This window comes from Microcaecilia unicolor, chromosome 1, assembly GCF_901765095.1.
Source record: "Microcaecilia unicolor chromosome 1, aMicUni1.1, whole genome shotgun sequence".
NCBI classification, from domain to species: Eukaryota; Metazoa; Chordata; class Amphibia; order Gymnophiona; family Siphonopidae; genus Microcaecilia; species Microcaecilia unicolor.
Window position 1 is genome coordinate 461,175,840 of NC_044031.1, and position 27,627 is coordinate 461,203,466.

A 27,627-nucleotide genomic window follows, 5' to 3' on the forward strand; every position below is an offset into this window, starting at 1 on the left:
AATATTTTTTGGAAGGTGCAAGCCAATTAGATGAGAGTGCAATAATGGGTCAATGATAACTTGCCAGTGGCGTTCCTAGGGGGGGGCGGTGGGTGCGGTCCGCCCCGGGTGCACGCCGCTGGGGGGTGCCACTCGCCTGTCGACTCCGCTCGTTCCATGCTCCCCTCTGCCCCGGAACAGGTTCAAAGCTGCTTGTTTAGTTTTTCAAATTCTACAGGGCTTCACCTCTGAAGTGCCAAAAAAAGACCGCTTCGCTATGTCTTGTCCAGTCTAACAGACTGAAACAACAACTGATGCTAGCATCACTGTTCCAAAAGACAATTAGAAATCAGAAGATTTTCACTTCTTTATTCCCCGTTCTTGGATTCAAAATATGGAACTCTCTACCTATTCCCATCAGAACAGAAAACAGCTACCTCAACTTCAGAAAGAGGCTAAAAACCTTTCTTTTCCCAAAGACTGCTTTATAGCAATCTATCATGACTTCTACCGCCTAGTATCATCCATTAGCCTTTCCTTAATGTTTTTAGTCTCATACATTAATCCAATGGTCTCTAATGTTTCTCATACCTCACACTAACACTAATTGCTTTTGTCTCACTTAGAATATAAACTATACTGAACTCTGGAAAGGGGATATTTGCAGTATACAAGAATTGATCTGAATTGAATTGAATTGAATCTCCTACTGAATATTGCTGGTTAGCACTTAGCAGATAACCGGTTATACAGCGCAATATAACCAGCTGTTAATATTCAGTGCATCGCCAGCTAAGTTTGGCGGCCAAATCAGTCCATCGATATAACTGACCTATCTTTGGCTGGTTTCAACTTAACTGGCCAGTGCTAAATATTGGCTTATCCAAAAATAAACCAGATTTTCAATGCCGGTCACCAGAAACGGCCCAGCATTGAATATCCAGACTAAAAGCCAACCGCGTCCCACAGACTGAATATCGACTCCAAATGAACATATTTTCTAAATGATGTGCTAAATGCTACCCCCGCCCCAACATAAAAATATTGCCATAGTGGGACAGACCGAAGGTCCATCAAGCCCAGTATCCAGGTCACAAGTATCCATCAAGATCCCAGAACAGTAAAACAGATTTTATGCTGCTTATCCTAGAAATAAGAAGTGGATTTTCCGAAGTCCATCTTAATAATGGCTTATGGACTTTTAGGAAATTATCCCCAACTTATGCATTTACAGGCTGTACAAGTACTGGTTTATGCCTCTATCAAAGGGGTTTGAAAATTACTCTCTGTAACTGAGGAGAATCCATCAAGGGAAGAAAATCAAAAGAAGACAAAAACGTAGCGGGCAAGGCTGTAGATGAATTTATTATAGGAAGAATATTGCAAGTATACAACCACAGTATTGATAATCCTGACAATATTGTAAAATTTGTGTTTCAGCTTTTTAGTATATATTAAAGCACATTTTCATATACACATAAAAACCTTTCCTTTCCTGTGATTGTTCTCTTTCAAACTGTGTGTTTCAGTGGAAAATTGTCTTTCTGTCCTTAGGTGGGGGAGGAGTTAAATGCTTTTCCAAGAGTTCCTTATCTTTGCAATGCTGTCTGCTCCCATTTTGTGACCTTTCAGGTGTGACACGTAAATGGTGATACCAGCACGCAGCCCTTCCATGGTTCCAGGCCCTCAGATTTCAGTGAAGCTATGGCAAATTCAAATTTAACATTTATTTATTTATTAGGATTTATTTACCGTGTTTTTGAAGGAATTCCCTCAAGGCAGTGTACAGTAAGAATAGATCAAACATGAGCAATAGGTAGTTACAGCAGTAAAAATATTCAATAATACAAAGTATGGCGTGGTATACTACTTATAATGTCAACACAATACGTGATAGAACATTATAATTGGTAGTGAAGGGTAAGGCAAAGTCGTAACAAATAGATGGATAAGGAAGTAGGAAGAATTAAAAAGTAAGGTGACTGTTTTGAAGAAAGTTGCACATGAGTTCAGAGTAATGGTTAAGTATTATCTCAGCTAGGGTAGGAGTGGATAAACATGTCCCGCTGCAGTATGTGCAGCCCGAGTCAATCCTTGTGTGTGTGTGTGTGAGTGAGGCTAACAAGTTAGCTACTTCTTCCATTAAAGGCCTGGTTGAAGAGCCGAGCCTTCACCTGCTTCCTGAAGTAGAGATAGTCTTGTGTTAAGCAGAGCCTTTCAGGCAATGCATTCCAGAGTGTGGGGGCTACTCCGGAGAAGACTCGCTTTGACAAGGCCCATTTCACAAGTTTAAAGTGATTTTATAAATGTTCCCTTACAAATATTGTTTTTGCTGTTTTCAACTGACAACATGTGTGAAAACAGCAAGGCTCCCATTAATGTTTACACATTCACAGGGTTCTTCACAGCCCAGAATGTTATCACTGAATGTGAGAAAAGTGAGATATGAGCAGTTTTCTATACCCTCCCCTCAGTCTTCATCCACCTGACACATCTATTTTCCACAGTCCTTTTTCAGTAGTGCAACTTGGAAACAGAAATTCTTCTCATAAAAGATATAAAAGCCATTCGTAGAGTTGTATGAATAAGTTGAGGTATTACTGGTCAGATTGTATATTTAAATGAATCCTTAAAAGAAAAGAAGCTGACACATAAGACAAAGTTAAACAGAACATCTCAATTTCAATGTATTTGGACTATATTAATAACTTCTAAAAAAAAATAAAGAATCATCTGGGTGTTGTCAATATAGTCCAAAACTTTTAGGTGCCTTTTTACTAATCCACGTCAGCATCTTTGTGCACCCAACACGCGCCAAAATAGAGTTACCACCCAGCTACCACGTGGCCCTTGCGGTAATTTCATTTTTGGCATGTGTCCGAAATTATTTTCAGACGTGTGTATTGGGCGTGCGTCAAGTGACATTGATGCACGTAGGTAGATACCGCCCAGTTACCATGTAAGACTTTACTGCTAGGTCAATAGTTGGTGGTAAGGTCTCAGACCCAAAATGGCACCGTGGCAATTTTCATTTTGCTGCACGTCCATTTTCAGAAAAAATTTTAAAAAGCCATTTTTTAAAGGTGTGCTGAAAAATGATTCTGCGTGCACCCAAAACACCAGGGCCGCTGAGAGACTGGGCCAGGCCTGGAACAGGGCCGCCCCCGGGCCCACCCGCCACCGGGCCCTCTCTCCACCCCCGGGCCCTCTGCAATGACCTTAAGCACCTCACCTTCAAAAGCACAGCAAGCAGCAGCAGACCACTCCTTCCTTCTGTATCCCGCCCTCGTGGAAGTTACGTCAGGCGAGGGCGGGACACGGAAGGACGGAGTGGTCTGCCGCTGCTTGCTGCGCCTTCGAAGGTGAGGCACTTAAATTCAATGCCAGGGAGCGACAGAGGGCGGGCGGGCCAGACTGCGGCGGCGGTGCCGGGCCTCCCCCCTCGGAGGCCCGGGGAATTTTGTCCCCCCTGTCCCCCCCTTTCGGCGGCCCTGCAAAACACACATTTACATTATCACAGGCCACTTTTCAGCATGCCTTTGTAAAAGGGCCCCTTAGGACCCTGTTTACTAAGCCGTGTTTTAGGCGCATTAGCATTCTTAACGCTCGTTAACCATGTACACGCGTTAACTGTGTACGCACCTACAATATCCCTATAGGATATTGTAGGTGCGTTAAAAATGCTAATGTGCTTTAGTAAATAGGGCCCTTAGGTCTCTATTTTAAAACCATTTACACACGTGAAAGATAATTCTATAACTGGGCGCTCATATTTACACGCCACTTGCACATATTAATATACAAAATACCAGCACTTTCATGCTAAGTGCACATTTACGTGCACAACAGCAGCAAAATAACTAAGTGCTATTCTATAGGGGTGCACATACATGGCATAGAGCATAAATAAAAGGGGGAATTCATATGTGTGGAACATGGGAAGGGTTTTCTTTCTGAACCATCCTGGCCCTTCTGATGCAACTTCCTGTTTTCTGAATGTAAGCCCCCCCCCCCCCCCCCCCCCATTCTCAGGAACAGACTCTGCCTTATTTTTACCTGAATATGATTTGAATATGTCATCTACATCCTAATAAGATTACCTCAGAGTGTTCTTTTAAAAATAAGGGAAAAGCTTCATTACTACTACTACTACTACTTATCATTTCTAAAGCGCTACTAGACGTACGCAGCGCTGTACACTTGAACATGAAGAGACAGTCCCTGCTCGACAGAGCTTACAATCTAATTAGGACAGACAAACAGGACAAACAAGAGATCATTAAAAACATTGGCCACGTCTCAAGTCCTCTTAAAAACTTGAGAGGAAAAATAAGTAAATTATTCTCTCCAAGAGAAAAGATGTGACAATCAATATAAAGATTTATAAAGATTTCAGATATAGAATAATGAAAAATGACCAATGAATCTTTTTATTCTAATTGAAATTGTTTAATTATTAGAACTAGTTAAAGTGTTATATAATCATAGAATCTTTGTCAACATGTATGCAGATGAATAAACCTAGCTAAAAACACTTAATAAAGTTGTTAAAGCCGAATTTAAGGGCAAACCAGATGAAAATGTAACCTCAGTAATAAATGAATATATAAATTCAGCTGAATTTTTACAACTCCGGTTTTAATAGCAAACTATGTAGAAAACTCTTCTACAGCTCAGAACTGTTCTGTGTTTACAGTAACCAGAACCAAAATTTTCCTCCTTCTATATCAGATAAGTGAATTCTGCAGATATTATGTATTTTACTTTCTATAGCATTCAAATGTTTCTCTTAGAAACGAGCATAGTATTTAGGAATTAATTATTTTCCCTATTTTTTTTTGTACAGCTAAACCTTCAGGTCTATGAATCAACCAGGTATTTTCTCTGTTCCCTCAATATGGGTATCAGAGTCTCTTTAAATCTCAAAAAGAATGTAAATAGGATTAATTCTAATTTCTGGGTGTTGTAGGTGCAGTTACAGAAGACTTATCTGATGATTTTCTTCTTGGATTTTCTATCTTCTTCTTACTTGAAAAGGTGGGGCCCTGCTTCTTTTTCTTCAGCGTTGTATGATGAGGAACAGCTGCACTGGAACCTAATACCTACTGCTAAAATCAGAACAAAATGGAGAGAAACTATCTTCTTATCAAAGAGTGTGTGTGCAACCTGTCACTCAGGATGTGTTCCCAATAATACATCCTTTTTAAGATTCTGAATACTGTATTTTGTCTATATTTTTAATAAAAATAATTTATTCTCTTATTCTGACAGTGGCGTACCAAGGTGGGGGCGGTCCGCCCCAGGTGCACGCCGCTGGGGGGGTGCTGCGCGCCGGTCAGCGTCGTTGGTTTCCATGCTCCCTCTGCCACGGAACAGGAAGTAACCTGTTCCGGGGCAGAGGGAGCAAGGAAACCAACGACACTGACCGGTGCATGGCACCCCCCCAGCGGCGTGCACCCGGGGGGGGTTCTTTTGCCGAGGTGGGGGGGTGTCCCTTCGCCGGGGGGGGTCATGTTGCACCTGGGGGGTGGGGCGCATCGGCGATCTGCCCCGTGTGTCAGCGCCCCTCGGAACGCCACTGTATTCTGATATTATGTACCTGTATCTCAGACTTCTTCTCACTATCCGTGGTCTTCTTGGTTGACTCTCTTCAGAAATACAATTCACTTCACACACATATTAGCAATCATCTAGAAAATATTAATTTCTTTCCCCCCAAAATGGCTATTGTTGTTTTCACCTCAATTTATATTCCCATTGGCAAGGAAGTCACTGATAAAAGAATTCTATTCCTTCAGTTCAGAACTCCTCAAAAAAAGTTCATACACTTTCTAAATTTGAAAATATAGCTGATGCACATAACCCAAAGCTTCCACAGCTCAGAGTTATTTCTGTATGAAAATAAGATCTAATTCCAATAACTCTTCCTTTTGAATATACTGTAACAATAAAATGTTTCTTAAACTGTCACAACTTTCAAGTTTCTCATAGAACTTTAAATTATTTTGGTTCCAATCCCTTTCCTTTAAGATATTAAAACATTTCAGTTGGATTGAAATCACTACTTAGTTAAATTTAATAAGCATCCAAATGATTTTTCACTTTTACTTTAGTACAGTATTCCCTCTCACCAAATGGTCACTAAATTGTTAAAATCTATTCAAAATACATTCATAATTTAACTCTCACGTTCACTCATCAAATCTCTCCACGTTTTAGTCAAATTATTTATTTATTCACATCACACTTTAACAACATAGACTCTCAGACGTACACTCTGCCTGTTCAGAGTCCAACCATCTTTTCCCCAGAGACTCTAGAAAAAATCACCAGAAACAGGTATCTTCTGTGAGCTGTGCTGCCAATCAGATTCAAGCTAAGGAAAACTTTATTTAAACCATAAATGTATACCACAAAAACCCCTCATTTTAGGTTTTTAACACCATACACCACCTTACAGCCTTGCTTTCTAACAATTTATGTAAAAACTAGTAAAAAAAGGCCCGTTTCGTAAACAAATGAAACGGGCGCTAGCAAGGCTATAGAGAGAGTGAGATTGTGTATATGTATGTGTGTCTGTGTGTGTGTGACACAGAGAAAGTGTGTGTGTGTGTGTCTCTGTGTGAAAGAGAGTGTGCACAGGTAGGGTGAAAATGAAGAGACAGCAGTGAAATTTTACATAGGACAGCTGAACCATTTGAGGCATGTTTATGTGTCTGTGTAGAGAGTGTGTATATATGTGTGGGTGCGTGTGTGGGTGAGATAGAGACAGTGTAAGTGTGTGTGTGTGCGTCTGTGTGAAAGAGAGTGTGAAAGGGTAGGGTCAAAATGAAGAGACAGCATTATAATTGTACATAGCACAGCACAAACATTTGAGGCAGTTATTGCCTTATCTCCCCTGCCGCCCCCTCCATACCCAACGATTTGTTCCTTGTCTTCCCTCCCCTCTGTGTCCCATGTGTATGTGTGTGTGTGTGTGAGAGAGAGAGAGAGAGGTGCTAGCAGTCCCTGTGATAGTGGCAGGTCAGTTGCTCATTGTAGCCAGTTAAGAGTGAGAGTGTGTGTGTATGTGCTGGTTTTTTTCCTTCCCTCATATGCCCTCCGTGTCTGTTGTTTGTGTGGAGAGCAGAGATCTATATGGTCCTTTTAGCGTTGCTGTTGACGTCGCGTAGCAACTGTGTGCTGCTGGTTTTCATTGTTCCGCGATGTGTCTTATGTCACGTTCCGTCGCTTAGTAACGGGTTTGCGATGCGATTGGTTGAGTGTCATTGGTCCGCCCTCGACGTCATGATGTTTTACGTGGGGGGCGGGGCCAACACTCATGGGTGAATTCCTGGTTTCACCACCATGTATTTAGAACGTTGGGACTTGTGGAGGTTTCAGAACGTTGGAGGTGCGTTTTATATAGAGAGATATGCATTCTTTAATTCAATTTTAACCCCAAACAGGAAAGCAATGTTTTTCAGTGTTTCATAACCAAAACTTTACAAAATGACATCACAGCATCTTTTTAGGATCTTTAGGCACTTTTGTTCTTTAATTTATAACATTGTCCGAGCAGTAAAAATGCTTTAAATAATTTATATTAAATACTGGTGTCTGTGCCAGTCTACTTTAAGAGAACTGGGTATGGGCAGTTGCTGGGCTTCCCTGAGCCCCCCTTGTCCTCCTTGGACCAATATCCACAAAAAATTCACATCACTGCGCATGCGAGATCCACAATTTATGTGGGCCATTTTCTGCCCCTTGGCCACTTTATTTAATTATAAATATGGGTCTCCAGACCCCCCCCCCCCCAAAAAAAAAAAATTCTTTATTTTTATTCCTCCAGCTCTGGGATGAAAATGGGAACTACTCACATATGCAAGCCCATGATGTCACCACTATGCACACATGTGCGGCAGGCTCCCTACTCAGCTAATTTCTTGTAACAAGCCCAGGGCTCAGGCAGTGCCAAGGCCTTTCTTGCCTTGCCTCCCCAGCACTAAACAGCCTCCAATGGCTCAGAAATGGGTCCTCCATACCCAAAATGGGAGCACCTGTGACAGGATCACAGATCGCAAGGAACCCACCTGCAAACACTCCGGATGCCTACCACCATCCTCCAGGATCGCAACCCCTAAGGCAAAATAAATATTTTTAACCACAGATTACGTGAAGGGTGGGATGGTTCAGAGAGAAAGCTCCGGTGCAGGCTGCAGGAAGCCTATGAGTGCCGCTGCCAGTGGCGTTGCCTGGGCGAAGACTGGAGGAGATTTTAAGGTATGGGGGGAGCCGGGTGAGGAAGAGAATTGCAAGAGCTTTGCGGGTTAGAAAGGAAAGGGAGAGATATTGGACTGTAAATGGATGGGGGGGGGGGCAGGAGAGAGGAACTTGTAAGAGTCTTGTGGGCCAGGAAGGGAACAGAGAGATACCGGACTATAAACAGGTAGGGGAGGTATGGAGGCAGCAGGGGTGTAGCCAGAAGACCATTTTTATGAGGATCCCAAGATGGACTGGGGTATTTTCTCCCCTTGTCCCCCCCCCCCCCCCCCCCCCCGTGGCTGCCCCTCCATCACCAGCGCCATTAAAATATACCGTTGCTGGTGGCCAGGAGAAGATGCCTCCTGCGCAAGTCCGGCCTATGCTGCCAGAGCACTCAAGTCAGTGGTGTACTTCATCCACCGACGTTGTCACTCCCACACATGCTCAGTTCAGTTGCTGCACTGAGTATATGCAATTGCCCACATTGGCAGCCAAAGCGCACCTGCTGGCTTAAGTGCTGTTCAGACAGCACAGACGGGACTTGCTCAGGAGACGTGTTAGGCTGGCGGGGCTTGGCATCCCCACCAGCCATTAAAACAGAGGGGACAGAGCCGAAGGTGAGGGGAACCAAAGCCCCCAAGGGCCCCTCCCCCCCCCCCCCCCCCCCCCGTGATTAGCCAGTCAGATTTTCAGGATATCTACAATGAGTGAGCATGAGATACATTTGCATGCACTACTTTGATTCTATGCAAATCTGTCTCATCCATATTCATTGTGGGTATCCTGAAAACCTGAGTGGCTAGGTGTGTTCTGAGGACTGGGTTGAAAACCCCTTCTCTACACCCTACCCTGGTGCATGTAGCCAAGCCCTGATGCTACTGATACCTAGAAGCTCAACTGAAGGGAGATGTAGCTGCTCAAACCATATCTCCTCTCTAGGGACAGGACTGGCGGAGGGAAGCTTCACCCCTTCTCAGGTTACCTGCTGAGATTCAACTTCAAGTATGTAGTTAAATGTCTGCTGCCCAGTTCCAGTTCCCAGCCTGCTGTACATGTTTGCTGCTGGCTCCATATCCAGGATTTCCTGTTGTCTCAGATATTTTCTCCAGTTTTCCTCTGTCTATCAGTTGGAAGGTTCTACTGACCCATTAACTATCAACCAATGCAGAGGGCCCAAGTGCCTTATCCAGCTCAAGCACCCACACCTGAGAATGAGCCACACTCAGCTTCATAAGTCCTCAGAGGGTGGTAAGTTTACACCCATGTCCTTTGGTAGAGCACTGCCACAGTCAGCAGGCCAGCCTAGTTCTGGTTCATGTTCTGCTTTTCATTGTACCAAATGCTCCTGTTGGCACTGATAGTCTCTTAAATTGGGTCCTTTGGAGAAAAGCTCTCACAGTGCTTTTATGTTGGCATGTTTTTACTTGTGTGGCCTTGTCTATGGAATCTCCACGATCCTGAAGCTACAGGAAAATAAAATGTTTAGACAAAAGATGTGCTATTTAAGGACAGAGTGCACTGTTTCCAAACTGTGCAAGCAAACTAACTTGCAAACTTTTTGTTGCCCTGCTGTTATGCAAAACTTAAATCTGGTCTTCTGTCTTGCTACCACAACAGGCTAATTCTTTGGAAATGGAGATTGTGCTTTTGCTAAGAAATTTCTCTTCCTAGCATCTCTCAGAGCCTGGCTGTGAGACTCCTTCTGAGAGTTACTGTTAAGTCTTGTTCGATTCTCTACTTTTCTTGGCTGCCTGTTTCTTTTGTGGAAAAAAAAGTGCATCTTAACAAAGAGAAAGAAGGACCCCTCAGGGATTTCAAGGGTCTCTCTTAAATGGTTTTTAAATATACTCTGTGAAATCTTTTCATTACCTACCAGAGTCCTCAGGAAGTTTGGAAAACAAAGACTACTTTGTTTCAGCTCATACTATATATTTTCCAGCTTTCATCTCAATGCAGCAATCTGTTTCATCTTGCGAGCATTTACTGACACAACCATGTTACTCTTATTGGCTGGAAGGTCTCTCAGTTTTCTTTTTTCATAAGGCCCTCCAGAGCCCACATGTGAAGCAATAATTTTATCCATCATATTACAAGTATTAGCTAACATAAGGGTCCTTTTACTAAGCTGCAGGAAAAAAGGCCCTGCGCAAGTTGTGGGGGCTGTTTTTCCCTCACACCAGGGCCCTTTTTACTGCAGTGGGTAAAAAGCCCCCAGACAAACATGTCCACGTGGCAAGAGAACTCTTACCATGTGGCCATGTGGCCATGTGGTGAGGAGCCCCTTACCGCCACCCATTGAGGTGATGATAAGGGTTCCCGCGGTAACCCAGCAGTAACCAGGCAACATGCATCAATGCCTGATTACCGCTGGGTTACCACCACGCAAGCCATTTCCGGGGGTTAGTCCCAAGTCATCATTCGGTTAACCCACGTTGGGTTTACTGACACTTTGTAAAAGACCCCCACAAATATTAGAGGTGTTTGTACTCAGTAGTTTTCTTCTGCTTTTCTATACTTCTAGCTCACTCAGAACCTGGCTAGCTTAGTGAACCATGAGCCTTAATTTCTTCAACCACTCAGGGGGAGGGGTCCCTGTTTTATATCGTTTCCTTCCTTCAAGCTCCTTCTTCCAACTGCTTATAAATTCTGCATTCATTTCCCCCATGTGGCCACAGTCCTTAACCGGGGCTAAGAACCAATATCTTCATTCAAAAGAAATCAGTGTGAGCCCTGAATCTGGTCACTAGCCCATCGGATTCTATAAAGGTTGTGGAAATTTGGGCATGGTGTGCAAACTAATTAGTTAATAAGCCCTTAACAATCAATTATTGATGTTAATTGGCACTAATTAGGACATGTGTGGACCTGCTTATGAATATTTTATTACACTATGAGGGAAATTCAATATATGGCACCTAAAAAATTGGCATGGAAATCAATGACGATTAATCATATTCTACTAGTAAAAAAGGCCCGTTTCTGACACAAATGAAACGGGCGCTAGCAAGGTTTTCCTCGGAGTGTGTATGTTTCAGAGAGAGTGTGTGTGAGAGATGGAGTGTGTGTGTCATAGAGAGAATGAGAGAGAGACAGAGATAGCGTGTGTGTGTGTTTGTGTGAGAGACAGTGTCTGTGTGACAGAGAGATAGAGTGTGATAGACAGGGAGTGTGTCAGAGAGAGTGTATGTGAGAAACAGTGAGTGAGTGAGTGAGTAAAAGCAAAGAAACGGGCGCTAGCAAGCTTTTCCTCGGAGTGTGTGTGAGACTGAGTGTGTGATAGAGAGAGAGTGAATGTGTGATTGTGTGTGACAGAGAGTGAGACTGGGGGCAAGAGTGTGCCACCCCCTCCCAGTTTTAGGGTCGTCAACCCCCCTCCCTCCCTCCCTTGCATTGCCATGGTTATTGGACCCCTTTCCTTCCCTCCCTCCGTCCCTCCCAGTTGTATGGTTTTCCCACCCCCTCCCTACCTCCCTCCCAGTTCCAGGGTCCTGAACCCCCTTCCCTTCCAGTTCCATGGTCCTCCCTCCCTCCCTCCCTCCCAGTTACAGGGTTTTTTGTCCAAGTTCCTATGTTTTCCCTCCCCCCTCACTCCTAGTTACAGGGTTTTGCATCCCAGTTCCAGTGTTTTCCTTCCCCCCCCCTCGCAGTTCCATGGTTTTCCCACCCCCCTCCCAGTTCCAGGGTCGTCACCCATCCTTCCTCCCTCCTAATTCGAGTGTCTTTTTTTTTGTTACATTTGTATCCCGCGCTTTCCCACTCATGGCAGGCTCAATGCAGCTTACATGGGGCAATGGAGGGTTAAGTGACTTGCCTAGAGTCTCAAGTGTTGCACAGTTGCAGTGTTTTCCCTCCCCCTCTGTCCGTCCCAGTTTGTGCCTGTTCCTGCAGCACCATCGCCAGGTTGAGGGGGGGGGGGGTGGAACCCCTGAAACAGCTTCAAAGTGAGACCTTCCATCAGCATTAAAATAGGTGCCTTTTATATAGAGAGAAGATTTTAGTTTCTGAGACACACCTTGAATAATGTCTCTGTTTGGTCTGGAAAGGCTACTTTGTTTCTGGCAGCGTTTAGTGAAAATCCATTCCCTGACAGCGATAAATGGCTTATTAGTAGCAGTGCTGTGAAAAGGGATATTTTCGGGTACTTCCTGCTTTGTGTGTGATCTCTTATTGAATACCTGTTTCCTAACACAGTCAGTTTGTACTTTGGGGGGAAGGGGAGTGTTTTTTGCATTGCATAAGACCCTTTAATGTAAACCAGAAAGCAGGTGTTTCCCATATGGCTTCTGTACTCCGAATGCCCTTCCCTTCTTTTAGAAATAGCCTGTTTTCTGTAGAAGTGAAAGTGAAAGTACCTAGCGAGCACATAGAAGACTTTCTGTTGTTATTCGCCAGAGAGAGGGACGGGACTTCTGCTTCTGAGGAGAGACAATTAAATCCTACAGTCCTCCTAATGCCAGGAAGCAAAGCAGAAACACCGGCGGGCAGGCAAGGGAATTCACTGCAAAGCAAATGATGAACATCGACAGCGCAGCCGCCCTAGGGTTACCATATGGCTCCAGAAAAAGGAGGATGGATTGAGCCAGCCGGGTTTTACTTCCATTGCTTTCAATGGAAGTAATTGAGCCAGCCGGGTTTTACTTTTGAGCCAACCGGGTTTTACTGCAATTGCTTTCCATTGAAAGCAATGGAAGTAAAACCCGGCTGGCTCAATCCGTCCTCCTTTTTCTGGAGCCATATGGTAACCCTAAGCCGCCCTCATGTACCTCAGTTTGCCCTTCATCCCCTGCAGACCACGCCTCCTCCTGCCCTGGACTTGGTGGTGATTGTCATTGCTCCGCCCTTGACGTCATCACGTTTGACGCTTGGGCGGAGCAGACACTCATGGAGGAAAATTGGTCTCAGCCACCTCACTTTTGGAACTTTGGGAAAGTGAGGCTTCATTAGAACGTTGGAGGTGCGTTTTATATAGAGAGATAAGCGACACCTAGATTTAGGCATAGTTTATAGAATATGCTTAGTTGATATCTCAGCACCCAAACTGTACGCTTCCAGGAAGAAGATGTTTTGGTCGGTTCTGGTGTTACATCCCAAAGCAGTATAGCATTTGTAGTCCACAATTTTATCCATTGCAATCAATGCTTCAGATCCCATAAAGCACTAGGCTGAGGTTTGGAGAAATCCAGGACTGGCCAAAAAGTATCTCTCCAGGAATGGGTTACCTTGGGAGATCTGGGAAGAGGGTATGTACCTATGGGCCCAGAGCCTTCCAGTAGTACCATTAGAGTAGCCACCTGATATAGGGTACACATGCAGTGGTCCAGGTGCATCACTACCTCATCTACTATGTGATCTACTGTGTCTGTCATCTGAAGATATTTTTGGAGATCAGCATGTTCAGGTCAGAGGGTGAAATTGCCAGGCAAAAACATACAGTAAGACATCTATCACATTCCAACAACACCAACTCCCTCTCCCATTCACCCTCTCACCTCACATCCATACAAAAACAAGACTTCAGTACTGCATACCTGACCACAGATGGTGTCTCTTGGAGACAGTGGTGTGCTGGATTTTTAATGTCTTGCGAGCCGGTTGTTCTGCAGGGAGAGCCGACTCCAGTAAACGAGGTAAGAGCAGGTGGGGGAAGAGGGATTGGTGGTTGGGAGGCGAGGATAGTGGAGGGCAGACTTATACAGTCTGTGCCAGAGCCGGTGATGGGAGGCGGGACTGGTGGTTGGGAGGCGGGAAATACTGCTGGGCAGACTTGTACGGTCTGTGCCCTGAAAAAGGCAGGTACAAATCAAGGTAAGGTATACACATATGAGTTTATCTTGTTGGGCAGACTGGATGGACCATGCAGGTCTTTTTCTGCCGTCATCTACTATGTTACTATGTTACTATGTAAGCATGGCAGGAGGGCGCCACAAGCCACGCTTACCCCGTTTACCTCACCTCCCACCACTGCCCTCGTTTGCCTGCGCTGCCCTGGGGGGGCTTTAAATCTTTTTTATTACCTCCATTCGGCCGCGTCATTGAAAGCCCTGCCCATCTCTAGCCTTCCCTTCATGAGTTCGTTCCCTCAGAGTCCCGCCTTCTGACGTCATTTCCTCTTTCTGCGAGGGCAGGACTCTGAGGGAACGAACTGGAAGGGAAGGCTAGAGACGGGCAGGGCTTTCAATAACGCGGCCGCTTCGGCGGAGGTAATCAGGGGAGTGAGGAGAATCACTGGGTATGGGTGGCTGGAGGGGGGGGGCAGGGGAGAGAAGAGAATCACTGGGTATGGGTGGCTGGAGGGGGGCAGGGGAGCGAGGAGAATCGCTGTGTATGGGTGGCTGGAGGGGGGTCAGGGGAGAGAAGAGAATCGCTGGGTATGGGTGGCTGGAGGGGGCAGGGGAGAGAAGAGAATCGCTGGGTATGGGTGGCTGGAGGGGGGGCAGGGGAGCGAGGAGAATTGCTGGGTATGGGTGGCTGGAGGGGGGGCAGGGGAGAGAAGAGAATCACTGGGTATGGGGCTAGTACATAGGAAAGGTAGTCTGTTCAAGAGAAAGTCAAGTCCAAGATGCCATAAATAGAATTGTGCCTAATCTGGGATCCGCGTTCTTCCAGTAGACACAGCCATTTACACCAAAGAGAACTTGGTGTAAATGCCGGCATCCAAATTTCCATAGAATTTAGAAACGCCCATGTCATGCCCTCAAGCACACCCCCATTTCAGATCTGCACAATAGAATTTGCACGGACCACTTCATAGAATACGCTTAGGGATTAGCACATGAACTTTCTAATTAGTCCCAATAATTGCTTGTTAACATCCAGTTATCGGCACTGATTGGCTAGTTAACCAATTAAGGCACATTAAATAGAATATACCCTGATTTGCATGCTCAAGTTTGGGCGCACTAGATATAATCCCTGGGTTAGTGTGGATCTTAATGGCACCTAACTTTGTGTGCCATTTACTGAATCCGGCCCTAGGTGTCACCATTGAACAATGGCATTGAGCAATGGTGAGGTCTTCTCTTCCATTATTCCCAACATAGTTTTATATCCATTTTTTGTGTAAAATTCCCATGTCCATTAAGTGATGCGTTTAAGGAAAAAGTACTAAATCACAGGGAGGATGATATTAAATTCATTAACTTTAAAATACTGTCAATGGCACAATACAAAAGCAAACGAAATGCAATTTAATGAATGGAGATCTGCACTACAATAACATTGAGGGTTAGACGTTTAAACTTTTTTCTTTTGTTTTCTCCCTCTCCCCCTCTCCCATATTCCTACATATCAATGAACAAGAAGAAACAAATGTTAAGAATGCAGGCTGGACAGCAGTGGCGTAGCCACAGGTAGGCCTGGGTGGGCCGGGGCCCACCCATTTAGTGCTCAGGCCTACCCAACAGTAGCACACATTCATTGGTAGCTGATGGGGATCTCAAGCTCGGCCAGCTGAAGACTTCCCCCTGATGGTAACAAAAACGCTACGCTCCACGATACTGGCACCTGCACACGCTCAGTTTTCAGCACATGCCTGTTGCATACTGCCAAGGTGGAAAGAAGCACTTTCCTGCCAGCTGAAATTTGGGGGAGAACACTTAGTGCCCACCCACTTCTTGCCTAGGCCCACCCAAAATTTGTTGTCTGGCTACGCCCCTGCTGGATAGTGGTATTCCTTCACATCACACCCCAGAATAAAATGCAGCACAATGTTATTAACATTAACTGGTGGTGGCCCATGGAGCTCCACAGGTACCTTTAATCCTGGACCTATTTCCCTTCTCACGTGCTTTTCCTGTCCTCCAAGATTCTTACAGTTACCACCAACCAACTGGCTGAGTGAGAAGTTTGGATTTGTAATCCTTACCTGCACCGGGTGAATATCAGATAGGTTATTATGAGTAAACAGTGCAGGCCGGATTTTTACAAAGAGGCGGTAAGCCCAACACAGACTTACCACACGCTATCCTGGAACTACCGCTGGTCCGACATGGCTGCTGACAGTAGTTCTGGCTCCAGCATGCACCATTTCTGGTGGTCTGGGAAAAAAAATTTTATAGCGTGGCGCTAACCCAGCAGTAATCGGGCATCGCCATACACTACCTGATTACTGCCAGCTTACTGTAGGAGCCCTTACCACCACCTCAATGTGTGGTGGCAAGTGCTTCCCAGTGCATGGCCATTTTTTAGAGGAGGGCTTTTTACCCGCTGCAGTAAAAAGGGCTCTGGCACAAGAGAAAAACAACCCTCACTGCTACTGCAGGGCCCTTTTTCTTGCAGCTTAGTAAAAGGACCCCTTAACCAGCTATGTTTTTGCCGGTCCCATATACCCCAAAATTCAATGCTGTTGTCCAGACATGTCCTGGTATTGTATTTCTGGGGATAAAGCCTGCAGTAGTCAGCAAAACGCTGATCACCGCTGGCGGAGTATTGGGCCCCTGGTTTTGAAACCTCCCAGAGACTGGATATTGTGGCTGTTCTTTGCACATAGAGATGATTTGTTTCTTGGATTTAAAAATTAAAATTGTTCCCGATATTGCAAGAGTTACTCAGAAAAAGAAGCACCAGGTTGTAAAACTTTGCCCTAGGGTTTTACAAATTGGTGCCACTTTATTTTTCTTAAGTACTCTTGCAAATATATTGTGAAGTATAAAGATGTGAAGTATGTTTTATTTGAATCTTCTCAATTATCCTTTTCTCTTAGGGCCCTGTTTACTAACCCATGCTATAGGTGCGCTATCGTTTTTAGCGCATGCTAAAATTAGCATTTGATAATGCTAGAGACACCCATATAGGTGTCTCTAGTATTAGAATGTGCTAAAAACACTAGCACACCTTAGCAAACAGGGCACTATGGGCCCCTTTTAGTAAGCCGCGTAGGCATCTATGCATGCCAAGTTACCACCCAGTTACCGTATGGCCGTTGCGCTAATTTCAGTTTCGGCAGGCATCCACTATGCGTGTCTGAAAAATATTTTTTATTTTCTGGCACGCGTAACAGACACACGCCAAGTGGCATTTGACACGCGTAGGTCATTACCGCCCAGATTCTTTACCACTAGGTCTATGGCTGACGGTAAGATCTCAGACCCAAAATGGATGTGCGGCAATTTTGATTTTGCCGCACGTCCATTTTCAGCAAAAAAAAGAGGCTTTTTTTACAGGCGCACTAAAAAATGGATCAGCGTGCACCCAAAACCCATGCCTACACTGCCGCAAGCCATTTTTCAGTGCACCTTTGTAAAAAATCACCTAGGTCTAAGTATAAACTAAACTTCTAAAACTGGTTAAGTGGATGGTTTCTAAATTTCCCGGAATGTGAGCTTTGAAAATGCAAGAATTTTTTTATTTGGCAGCTTACAAAAAATAGATGCATAAATCCTATGACTTACTTTTCTTTTAATTAAAATATCTAAAAAAGGAATAATTGATGTTTCTGTATGAAGGAAATCACATTTGTATCACAACTAATAAGCTATCTCAAAAACATTTCCAGCTCATAAAAGTTTGCCAACAACCTAATGAGAAACACTGCTTTGATATAATTGAACACAGATTGGATCCTACTATTTATATTTAAGCCTTCCACAGGGCTATTTAGATGAATGAGAAGACTTGTTGTTTTATCTACGAACTCTTGTGAAGGATGGAGAGGATTTGCTCCAACTCCAAAGCCCTATTACCCTTCACTCCACAAATAAAATGGAATCAAGTCTGTTCTGGCTTTTTAAAAAAAGTTAAAGGATAATGTCTCAAAAATACACACACACACACAAAACCTGTCCACATTTTTCCCTAATTTATTTTCCTTTTATCCTCTCTCTCTCCAGTGCTATCTGTTATTTGAAGCTTGTAAGTTTTGAATTTATTTATTTTATTTATATATTTATTATTACATTTGTATCCCACATTTTCCCACCTATTTGCAGGCTCAATGTGGCATTAGCCAAGTCCGGCAGAGAAACAAATACAGGTGATGTTGTGGTCGAATAGGGTACATTAGAGTCAGGCACAAAGGGGTTCAAAGAGAGGGAAGATTATAATGTCCAGTACGATCATTGGTTGTACTGTGTTGCAGAATGTAGGCATTTATGTTGGGTCAGTAGGGTATGCCTTTTTGAATAGGTTGGTTTTTAGTGATTTCCTGAAGTTTAGATGGTCATAGATTAGGAATAAAATGAGCCCTGCTGCAGATAACTCGACCTAATCTTTAGTAAAAGACCCCCATAGATTTTCTTTTCCAGTTTGCTTTATACGCTTCATTTATCTGTGACTAGGGGCAATTCTATGGCATAAGGTTACAGATAGACATGTCTATGCCATGTGCTGAGCACCAAGATGACATTAGAGAATATTTGCCTAGGTTGGCATTGATGTGCCTAAAGTTAGGTGTGAACAGTTATGTCAGGTCAATGGCAGGTGTAAATGTTCCGTGATCCTGAAGACATGTTCATGCCCCTCCCATTCTCTGCCCATGTGTACACCCCCTTGCAGTTATACACTATTTTACAGAATAGTATGTGCTGCACATAGATGTGTAAATGCCAATGATCTCAGCACTTTCACATGTATGGCGCACGTAACAGCATGAGCAGTTATAGAATTGTACTGCCCATGCATTGCGTGGATATTTTGTTTTGTTTTGCTTTACTTGAGACATTAATAAAAATAAGATTTAAGAAAAACTGTTCACATCTCAGGAAAGATTAAAATGCTTTTTAAGTCACTCCTCTGAAGCTCAGGTCTCTTTATCGTCTCTTCCAAATCCTTAGATTCCTTCTCTTGTTTCAAGCTTTGTCCTGGAAGGAAAGGGAATGTCCCAGGTAATATAACAACGTATTATTCTCCACAATTTTATCAGGGTCATGATAAGAACATAAGAATAGCCATATTGGGTCAGACCAATGGTCCATCTAGCCCAGTATCCTGTTTCCAACAGTGGCCAATCCAGGTCACAAGTACCTGGAAGAAACCCACATAGTAGCAAAATTTCATGCTACCAATCCCAGGGCAAGCAGAGGCTTCCTCATGTCTGTCTCAATAGCAGACTACACAGCTTTTTCCTCCAGGAACTTGTTCAAACCTTTTTTTAAACTCAGATACGCTAATCACTGTTACCACATCCTCCGGCAAAGAGTGCCAGAGCTTAAATATTTAAGTGAAAAAATATTTCCTCCTATTTGTTTTAAAAGTATTTCCATGTAACTTTATTGAGTGTACCCTGGTCTTTTTATTTTTTGAAAGAATAAAACATCAATTCACTTCTACTCATTCTAATCTACACCAATCAGGATTTTGTAGACCTCAATCATATCTCCCCTCAGTTGTCTCTTTTCCAAGCTGAAGAGCCCTAACTTCTTTAACCTTTCCTCATATGAAAGGAGTTCTATCCCCTTTATCAAAGAAGAGCAACCAAAATGATAAAGGAGATGGAACTCCTCTCATATTTGGCTCAGAGATATTACAATTTTTACATAGGACTGTCACTCTTATAATGTTTACACAGGACTGTCACCCTAAGTAGTACTACAGCTATGGGATCCCCCTTAGTCCAGCATCTTCCTTATCTACTCTCTAGGTGGCCAGCATCTCCCCTTCCCTCTTTACCTCCAAGTGGCTAGCATCACCCCCTTCTTTTTCCCCTTCCATTGCTCTTTCTCTTTTTTTTTCATTTTTTATTATTTACCAAATATTTATTACAAGTGAAACTTGATTAAGAAAAAAAAAACAGACTAAATTCCCTATTTATTAAAATACAAATAATTTGGAGACAAAGAAGAAAAAAAAAACAAAAGGGAACTTGTATCTGTCCTCTTTAGACCACTATTATTAGTGGAGCGTATTCATAGATTGTTTTGGAGAAAACCAAATGAAGAAAAAATTATAACGTACATAGCTTAACATGCATTAAACCTATACCATATTACAAATTATATTCCCAACCTTATTTTAAGGATATCAGACTGATTCCAACTTTTTTAGACCAACAAAAGCACTTAATTGTTCTGGTTGGAAAAACACATGTATTTTAACCCTGAATATTTAATTACACATTTACATGGATAATTAAGATAGAAAGAGGCCCCAATTGCTAGAGTCTCTCTTCTCAGGGCCAAAAAGGCTTTTCTTCTCTCTTGAGTTTGTTTTGTAATGTCTGGGTACATCCATATCTTTTTACTTTAAAACATAGTATGTGCTTTCTTGAAGTATAAACGCTTAACCGCTTCTAAATCCTGTTCAAATATAAAGGAAACTAGTAATGTCATTCTTTCAGAATTTTCTGAAATAGATGATTCTAATATGTCAGTTAAATTCAGGTTTTCATTTTTATCTTTTAAACGTTCTTGAGAATCCTTTTCCAAAAACTCCTTGTTATGATTCTGCCGGTTTGGCTGAGGGGGAGGGGGGACGTCTCTTCTGATTGGCTGCCAGGGGTTGTGCTGACGTCAGGGGATAGTACTTTAGCCTGCAGCTGAAGAGTTTCTCTGCTTTTGCGTTACTTATCTGGTGGTAACAGGAAAGCCTGATAGGTTTCTCTCAGAACGTGCTCTAGGTTCTGACAGGGATCTGTGTTGATTTAGAGTATTCTTTTCCTTCCCTCTGGGTTAGCTGCTGCTGTGTGTGTGTGTGTGTGGGTAGCTCTGTAATCAGGGTCAGCTGCTCGTTTGTTTAGTGGGGGCTGGGCATTGCTCAGCCTCCGGGGCTCTGGGCTGAGTGAGAGCGTTCTCCTTTGTTTGTTTGTTTTAAGGATTTCTCTTCCCAGTGTCCTGGCCTGCTGGCTCAGTGAGTTTAACCCTTTGTGTACTGTGTGTATTGTATTCCTGCCTCTGCCAGTGTGTTTGTTTGGATGGGCCCCACTCCCTCTCGGGAGGGGAAGCATTCTCTCTGATTGTTTGTTGATTTATGGCACTCTCTCTCTGCTGGCTCTACAAGCTTAACCCTTTATGTTCTGTGTGCCTCTGTCTACAGTGGGTTTGAGGCAAAGGCTTTCTGCCTTCCTTTGTGTTTGGTTCCTCTGGCTTCTGCCTGGGGCTCCTACCCTGGTGGGGAGGGGGTTGCTGTGTTAGTTCCCCTGTCCTGCGCTAGTCCCCTGCGTGGGCGTGGCCCGCTCTGGTCCTTTGTTGCCCCCTCTGCCCTATTGCTGGTGTTCAGCGCGTGTCTGGCATCTTGGGGCCCTCTGGGTTCTTTCACCCCTCCCTGTGTGTGATTGGGTTCCAGTTCAGCCGTGAGGCTCGCACGAGTGGCTCTGTCTGCGTGGGTTCCGGTTCGGCCGCGAGGCTCGCCTGTATGCCTATTTCCCTTCTTCCTGAGGGACTGGGGGGAGGGGTAGCTTAGGGGGTATTGTGTAGCTGGGGTGTGCGGTGGTGGGTCGGTCTCCCCTTGGCCTGGGTCGGCGCCCTGCTGGCCTCGGCCAGGGCCCAAGGGCTCACGACCAACCCAACGGATTACAGAACGCAAAAGCGATGCATGAGCTCGACCGATCCATCCCCCATGCAGCTGCTCCAGCAATTGCATGCTCAGCTACAACAGGTATCGGGAGTCATGAACGCACTGTCTCAACGGGTAGACTCGCTGACTGTCACGGGGGCTGCGGAGGTCCCGCCAGCAGCTACTCCGCCTAGTTCCCATGCATGTGGCCGAGGGATTCGGGTGGCTACGCCCCCGAGGTACGAGGGCGACAGTAAGACCTGCAGGGGGTTCCTCAATCAATGCCAAATTGTCTTCGAGTTGCAGGCCCGGGATTTTCCTTCGGATCGGGCGAAGGTGGCTTATATTATCTCTCTACTGGCAGGCCCCGCTCTGGCCTGGGCCTCGCCCTTATGGGAGAAGAAGGATCCCCTCCTGGATAATTTGGCAGAGTTTTTGAAACAATTTCGGCTCATCTTTGAGGAACCCGGGAAGCCCTCCTCGGCGGCGACTCAGCTGTTGAACCAACATTAAGGACGAACTCACAGGCCGGGAGCTGCCCTCAGATCTGAATGACCTCATCCGTCTCTGTACCCAGGTGGACATCCGGTTCAGGGAGCGGGCCTGTGAACGTCGCGCTGGTCAGCAGGTTGCAGGGGCTAACTCGAGGAGCTCGCACAAGAGCCCTGCTTCCCCGTCGCTGGGTGTGCCCGATGGGTCTGAACCTATGCAGGTTGACCGGGCGGCCCAGGAGAGACAGCGGAGACGCTCTAAGGGGCTGTGCCTGCATTGTGGAGTGAAAGGGCACTTTGTCTGTGAGTGCCCGAAGAGAAAGAAGTCGGGAAACCAGCAGCCCTGATACCGGCTAGGGAGACCGGGTCAGGGCCAAAGTCCTTCTCCCCTTGGATGCAGGTTTTGGTGCCAGTTCTACTGGCAATTAAGGATACCCCTTGTTTTGAGGCGCTAGTTGACTCGGGGGCGGGAGGCAACTTTATCAGCGCGGACCTGGTGCGGGTTCATCAAATTCCTACGATGGAGTTACCTCAGCCCATCACCGTCTCAGCGGCTTGGGGACTGGTTCGGGGAGTTCTCCGCTCCAGAACCGTGCCTATGACCATACGGGTAGGAGTCTTACACAAAGAAGTTATCTCCTTCTACGTCCTTCCGTCGGCCACTGAGGCCATAATCCTGGGATTACCCTGGCTTCGCCTGCATAACCCTTGCATTGATTGGGTCCGGGGTGAATTGACGGCGTGGGGCCCGGGCTGCCAGAAGGTCTGTTTGGATAAGGTCTCGCCAGCCCCAGTGACGCTTCCTCTGGATCGAGCCAATGTTATGATACCGGGGCCCTACAGATCCTTTGGAGATGTTTTTTCCAAACAGCAAGCAGAGATTCTGCCTCCTCATCGCTCCTATGACTGTGCCATAGAGCTACTACCTGGCACTGAACCTCCCCGTGGCCGCGTGTACCCCCTATCCCGGCCAGAGACGGAAGCCATGTCCCAGTATATTCGAGAGAACCTAGCTCGAGGCTTCATCCGGCCCTCTAAATCACCCGCGGGGGCTGGATTCTTCTTCGTGGAGAAGAAGGATGGGGGGTTGCGCCCCTGTATTGACTACAGGGGACTCAATGCCATCACGCGGAAGGACAAATACCCCATTCCCTTGATTTCTGAGATGTTTGACCGCCTCCAGGGGGCCCAGATCTTCTCCAAGCTCGATCTCAGGGGGGCCTACAACCTTGTGCGGATCAAGGAGGGGGATGAGTGGAAGACGGCGTTTAACACCCGCGACGGGCATTACGAATATCTGGTAATGCCCTTTGGACTTGCTAATGCTCCAGCCGTCTTCCAAGCCTTCATGAATGACATCTTCAGGGATCTCCTGTATAAGTTTGTGATGGTCTACTTGGACGATATTTTGATTTTTTCAAGGGCTGAGGAAGAGCACCAGGAGCACCTGAAGACCGTATTGCAGCGGTTGAGGGAGAACCACCTCTATGTGAAATTGGGAAAATGTGAATTCCATCGCTCCGAACTGCTCTTCCTGGGGTACATCATTTCTAACCACGGGCTGCGTATGGACCCCAGTAAGCTGACAGCCATCCTGCACTGGCAGCAACCTACGGGGCATAAGGCTCTACAGCGCTTCTTAGGTTTTGCCAACTACTATAGGCAGTTTATTTGGAATTACTCGTCCCTGACTGCCCCTCTTACTGCCTTGACTAAGAAGAACGCTGATGCTCGCAACTGGTCGCCTGAGGCGTGTCAGGCCTTTGAGAATCTGAAACAGGCATTTGTTGGAGCTCCAGTGTTGCGCCATCCCAACCCGACAAATAAATTTTTCGTGGAAGTGGATGCATCATCGGTTGGCGTAGGAGCAGTGCTGTCCCAGGCCCACCCCAGTGGGAAACTTCTCCCATGTGCATTCTTCTCTAAAAAGTATACCCCTGCCGAGAAGAATTATGCCATCGGGGATCAGGAGCTATTAGCCATTAAATTGGCCCTGGAAGAATGGCGTCATCTGCTGGAAGGGGCGCAGGAGCCCTTCACGGTGTTCACGGACCATAAAAACCTGACTTATTTACGAGAAGCGAGAAGGCTGAATCCTCGCCAGGCCCGGTGGGCACTATTCTTCTCCCGCTTTGATTTCATTCTGACCTATCGTCCAGCGGAGAAGAACATCAAGGCAGATGCCCTCTCCAGGTCCATGGAGGCTGACCTGGAGAAAGAAGCCCTGCAGTATGTAATTAAACCTGATGTCATTGTGCCCGCGATGACGCTAGCAGTACCTGCAGGTATGACCTTTGTGCCACCCCGGCTGAGAGAAAAGACACTCCAATGGGGGCATGCCTCTCGAATGGCAGGACATCCCGGGATCCTGGGAACCAAGCGGTTCATCTCCCAGCAGTATTGGTGGCCTTCACTTGATCGGGATGTGCAGGAGTTTGTGGCTGCGTGTCCTGAGTGCGCCCAGCATAAGGCTGACCGTCGGAGACCACAGGGGTTGCTGATGCCTTTACCGGTACCTGAGAGACCGTGGACCCACATTGCCATGGACTTTGTTACGGATCTGCCTAACTCTGAAGGGCACACAGTTGTCTTGGTAGTGGTGGACCGGTTTTCTAAAATGGCCCACTTCATACCCATGCCTACCCTTCCTTCGGCGGTGAAGCTGGCACAGTATTTCATCAGCTCTATTTTTCGTCTCCATGATCTGCCAGAATCTATTACCTCTGATCGAGGAGTACAGTTTGTCTCAAAGTTCTGGAGAGCCCTGAATCGGGCCCTTGAAGTAAAGCTGAACTTTTCGTCGGGATATCACCCACAATCCAATGGCCAAACAGAACGAGTGAACCAATGCTTGAAGCAGTTCCTACGGATGTATGTCAATGAGCACCACAACAACTGGAGTCAGCTGCTGCCTTGGGCAGAATTCGCTCATAACAACCGAGTGAGCTCGGCCACGGGCGCGTCGCCCTTTTACATCGTATATGGACGACACCCGCGGATACCAGCCCCCTTGAAAACCAACTTGGATGTCCCGGCAGCGGTTGATGCGGTGACCTCGCTCCAAGCAATTTGGTCATCAGTTCAGAAAGCGCTGCGAGTGACCTCCACTCGTATGAAACGCCAAGCGGATCGGTCTCGCAGAGTGGAACCGCACTTCCAGCCTGGCGACTTGGTGTGGTTGTCCACGCGTAATCTTCGTCTGAAGATTCCCTCCTCCCGCTTTGCACCTCGATTTGGGGGCCCGTATCCCATTGTGAGGCAAGTGAATCGGGTCTGTTATCAGCTAAAGTTACCACCTACATTACGGGTACATAACACCTTTCATGTGTCCTTGCTGAAGCCTGTGATTCTGAGAAAAGGGGCTTTGCCCGCGTTGCCTGCTAGTCCAGCCATATCAGCCTCCCAGGGGGAATACGAAGTCCGGGATGTCTTGGATGCAAGGCGCTTCCGGGGACATCTCCAGTATCTCATTGCGTGGATGGGATATGGACCGGCAGACAATTCCTGGGAGGACGCTACTCATGTCTACGCGCCAATCCTAGTCAGACGGTTCCATCGCCTTTTCCCTCACAAACCTAAACCTCGTGGACGGGGTAGGGGGGGCCCTTGAAGGGGGGGTGATGTTATGATTCTGCCGGTTTGGCTGAGGGGGAGGGGGGACGTCTCTTCTGATTGGCTGCCAGGGGTTGTGCTGACGTCAGGGGATAGTACTTTAGCCTGCAGCTGAAGAGTTTCTCTGCTTTTGCGTTACTTATCTGGTGGTAACAGGAAAGCCTGATAGGTTTCTCTCAGAACGTGCTCTAGGTTCTGACAGGGATCTGTGTTGATTTAGAGTATTCTTTTCCTTCCCTCTGGGTTAGCTGCTGCTGTGTGTGTGTGTGTGTGTGTGTGGGTAGCTCTGTAATCAGGGTCAGCTGCTCGTTTGTTTAGTGGGGGCTGGGCATTGCTCAGCCTCCGGGGCTCTGGGCTGAGTGAGAGCGTTCTCCTTTGTTTGTTTGTTTTAAGGATTTCTCTTCCCAGTGTCCTGGCCTGCTGGCTCAGTGAGTTTAACCCTTTGTGTACTGTGTGTATTGTATTCCTGCCTCTGCCAGTGTGTTTGTTTGGATGGGCCCCACTCCCTCTCGGGAGGGGAAGCATTCTCTCTGATTGTTTGTTGATTTATGGCACTCTCTCTCTGCTGGCTCTACAAGCTTAACCCTTTATGTTCTGTGTGCCTCTGTCTACAGTGGGTTTGAGGCAAAGGCTTTCTGCCTTCCTTTGTGTTTGGTTCCTCTGGCTTCTGCCTGGGGCTCCTACCCTGGTGGGGAGGGGGTTGCTGTGTTAGTTCCCCTGTCCTGCGCTAGTCCCCTGCGTGGGCGTGGCCCGCTCTGGTCCTTTGTTGCCCCCTCTGCCCTATTGCTGGTGTTCAGCGCGTGTCTGGCATCTTGGGGCCCTCTGGGTTCTTTCACCCCTCCCTGTGTGTGATTGGGTTCCAGTTCAGCCGTGAGGCTCGCACGAGTGGCTCTGTCTGCGTGGGTTCCGGTTCGGCCGCGAGGCCCGCCTGTATGCCTATTTCCCTTCTTCCTGAGGGACTGGGGGGAGGGGTAGCTTAGGGGGTATTGTGTAGCTGGGGTGTGCGGTGGTGGGTCGGTCTCCCCTTGGCCTGGGTCGGCGCCCTGCTGGCCTCGGCCAGGGCCCAAGGGCTCACGACCAACCCAACGGATTACACTCCTCTGGGTTCTTTTTTGACTGTATATAGTAAATCCGATTGATTGGAGGAATAAGATCTGGTGCATAATTCAAAATTTCAATCAAGTATTTCTTAAATGCTTCCATAGGACTAACCCCAGAGTTCTAGGAAAATTTAAAAAATGCAAATTCAACCTGTAGTTCTCAATCTGTTCAATTTTCCTACTTATCAAATTTCTTGCAATTTCTTTACATCTTCTTTAAGTACGGAAATTTGAGTATTCGAGTCTGTTTTAATAGCTTCCACAAATTTAGAAAGTGTTTCAACTGTACTCACTAATGCCGCTAGTTCTTCTGTCAGTGTAACATCCAATTTTTGGAGAGCTTCCCATATGCTGTCCAAAGTCACCGTCTCTGGTTTTGATAGTAGAGCTGTCCACTCTGTTTGATGGCCCAAAGGCTTCAAAACTGTTGGTTCCCAACTTCTCAGAACCTCGAGCCAGGGGTCCTCCTTCACCGACTTCTGATTCAAGTAACCTCTGCTAGGAGTGGAGGCCTACGGGAAGAGGCAATGGGTTGAGTACCGGGGGAGAAAGGGTAACATCTAGTCCCAAGTCGGGTGGTTCTCCTTCCAACGAGACAGCAGGATTCCTCCCGGTAAACTGGTCAGGCGTTCTCATGGTGAACCTCTCGATGGTTTGTTGCATTGGTGAGGAGGTCTTTGCCTTTGTGGTACCGGCTTTGACCGTACCCTTTCGCTTTGTATGAGGCATCTTCTTAACGGAGCATATTGTTTAATCGCAACTTCCTCGAGAGAGCT